Source organism: Rhagoletis pomonella, unplaced genomic scaffold (assembly GCF_013731165.1).
Source record: "Rhagoletis pomonella isolate Grant_MI unplaced genomic scaffold, Rhpom_1.0 Rhpom_scaffold_00011, whole genome shotgun sequence".
Classification (NCBI taxonomy): domain Eukaryota; kingdom Metazoa; phylum Arthropoda; class Insecta; order Diptera; family Tephritidae; genus Rhagoletis; species Rhagoletis pomonella.
The window spans coordinates 6,456,602-6,459,928 of record NW_023458565.1 but is presented as its reverse complement, the minus strand read 5'-3'; positions in this window follow the sequence as shown (position 1 = coordinate 6,459,928).

Genomic DNA, 3,327 nt, shown 5'->3' with positions numbered 1-3,327 from the left:
GGAGATATAGATAAAAATGAAAAGATTAACATAAACATAAAGACAAAAAACTAACGATGAAGATAGAGATAGAGAAAGTCATGGAGATAAAGGTAAAGACCAAGAAAAAGATAAAACTGAAGAATAAGATATGTTATGGTATGTTATGTTATATTACGTTATGTTATGTTATGTTGTATTGTTACGTTATGTTGTGTTTTATTATAATTTCTTGTGCTATGTTATTTTATGTAAGTTATTTTATGTAAGTTGCGTTATGGTATATTATGTTACATTAAGTTGTGCTATGTTTTGTTATGTTATGTTATGTTACTTTATGAAATGTTACATTATGTTATTTTATGTAATGCTATGTTATGTTGTTATGTTTTGTTATGTTATGTTTTATTATGTTGTTCAATGTAATTCAGCTCAACTCACCACAGCTCATTTCAAATAACCTCAAATAAACTCCACTCAGTTCACTTCAACTAACCTTAACTCACCTCACCCACACCCACCTCTTTCATCTCAACGGAAGAGACCTACCAGTTTTACGCCGAGTTCCCAACGGCGATTGTATTTTTGTGAGAAAATCTTTTTCATGGCAGAATAAACTCAGAGGTTTGGAATTGTAAAAATCTCTGCGCTAAAGGACTTGTGGGAGCTCGGACTGTTGTTATATTAATCCACATCGAAAGTAGTAAAAAATCATCCAACACAAACCTTTTTTCAAATATTCAACCTTATGATGGGTTTCATTTACCCCGAACCGGTTCACTCTTGACTTTTCGTTTCCATGTACATATTTAGTATGCGCGAATGAAAATTTGTCGTTCTGAGTAAATGCAAATTTCAGATTGTCTCAAATGACATTAAGATTGCGAAATCTAATGACTTATTTAGTGCCCTTCGTACTTACATATGTATTCAAACTGTACTGAAATTAATTCGCACAACATTTTTCAGATATTTCATTTGAGCCTCATTGGATGGATAGCTAAGCAATAATGCGGATTCACATGGTACCAAGTAGTACTTGTAATTCAAATACATACGTATGTACATTCATATATTTGTATACAGGGACTTACGTTACTCGTGTCGTGTAATTTGAGATTGCTATTGATTTCATTTATTTGTCAACACAACACCAATAAATAACTGCATACACGCTTATATAAAAAATAAAATGTTTGCCTTTTGTAAGCCGCTCATGAGCGCGTCGTAACTATAGTGCAAGGAATTTGAAATCTGATGAACTTCCCCTTAGTGTGTCCGACAAGAAAGACTTGTTTTTGTGTGCCTTAAATAACAACTAAAGAATTTTGAGAGATAAAATTTAGTTAGTTAACTAAGAGCGTTTAAAATATACTGAAAATATTTGTACATGTGTGCAAGGAAATATTTGTACATGTGTTAAAAGTACAAAACCGCGTAATTAATATTTGTGTTAAAAATTAGAATTGCTCACCGGAAGCTTCTGACATCAAGCCTTATCTATTCGTACCAATATATTGATTTATAAAAGTACCCGGAAATAGGATTGCTTTATAAAAGAGAAAATCGTTTTGAAATAAGACAGTTTTTACTCTCTACTGTATAATTTTTAGTAAGCCGCACGGCGTTAAAACACCCTAGATAGAATTTCAAAAACCTTCAAACTATTCCAAATATTAGTAAGGTATAAGCGATTCGAGTATCATATTTCTTCTTTGTAGGTGTTGAATTTTTTTTTTAAATTGCATAAATTTTTAAGTCAGTGGCACTCAATTGGTACATTTGTACAGATTGGTACATTTTTATATTGGGCTATTGGTACAAAATAAAAAAAGTGGGAACATTTTTTTTTTGTAGTCAAAATATTGGTTCAATACAGCGATGTTCTATTGAAAAGTTTCAGGAAATTAATTTTCGTGATTGGGATAAAGAAAAATATTTTGGTATTTACACAATTGGGATACGATTTGCACCAAATTTTGGCAAATATCCAATTGTGCGACACTGCCTTTAAACTTGTATTTATACGGATGTTGTTAAAGAATCGACTATAAAAAACTAACCAAAATTAAATAACAACAAAAATAATATTTTTAAACTTGTGACAATTTGATGCGGCTATAATTTCCTCGACTACTGTACAATGTACAAAAAAAAAAGTTGCGGCTTTTCCGGCGGGGTTACCAAACCTAGTATATTTTAATACTTCTACCAAAATATTTCTGAAAAATATTAAGATTTACGTGAGCTGGACCAGTTTGAAAATACCTCTAAAAATGGAGTTTTTTTTACCTTTTCTACAACATAGTTTTCTCTCGCGCTGCTCGAAGAGATTCTTTTCATAGCCAAAATTTGTTTAATGTGAGTACAGTTGATATGGTATCGATGGGAGTTGTTATCCTCCTATTTTCTTTATATATAAATACATATTTAGTCTTTAGGTACATCTATCTAGTACATTAAGGAAAGTTTTCCGTAAATTAGGTACAAGTTTATAATTCAATTTTCCATCCCTAATGGAATATCAGCTTTAAAAATGGACCAGAAACAAACAGCTGATTGCGCCCTGTTCAATAAATATACCTCCAAGTCAAAATTAAACATAACTAGCAGGGTTGCATTGAGAATCTGACACAAATTAATTGCCAATTAATAATTTTAAATTTTTTATGATAAATTGGGTAACAATTAAGGCTTAAATTGGTGAAAAGGTGCCTGCTTGAACATAGTCTTAGGTCCTTAGCATCAGAGCGTCTTAATTTTTTCGCTACTTGATACTCGTCCGGTGAATTGCCGCTGCCACTGTAATTTGTGCAAATTCGGCTGCAGGAGGGCAACTCCAAGACCCCTAACTGCGTTCGCCCCTGTTCCTTATCAATCATTTCATTTAATTTTGGGTGAAAGGGTATTTCTTTGTAAACTGTATTTCTTCGAAATCACTGTCACTGTTCAGTTCATGGCTCATATTATGTACAAGAAAGCGAATGTAAAAACCAAAAAGTAAGTAATAAACCATCTTTAAATTCTTGGAACTTTCCTGACCTCTTAACTGAATAAATAATGTTTTAGAGTTAACGACAATGATTTTTTTTTTGTTATTTCCGTTGCATAGACACTCCGAACCTCATACGGTTTCGTTTACCAAATAAAAGACACTGGTATTTTGTATTTGCTGCCTAACGATTCAAATAAAGTCTCTTAAAGACTGTGCAACTCTACGATTTAAAAGTTTTACTTAAAGTCTTGGTTAAACATCGCACTCTTTCACCTTAAGTAGTACAATACTTATTTATGTGGGCATTGAATTGCTGAACTTGCTGCTCAAAATTCGTAACAATCGTTCACTTT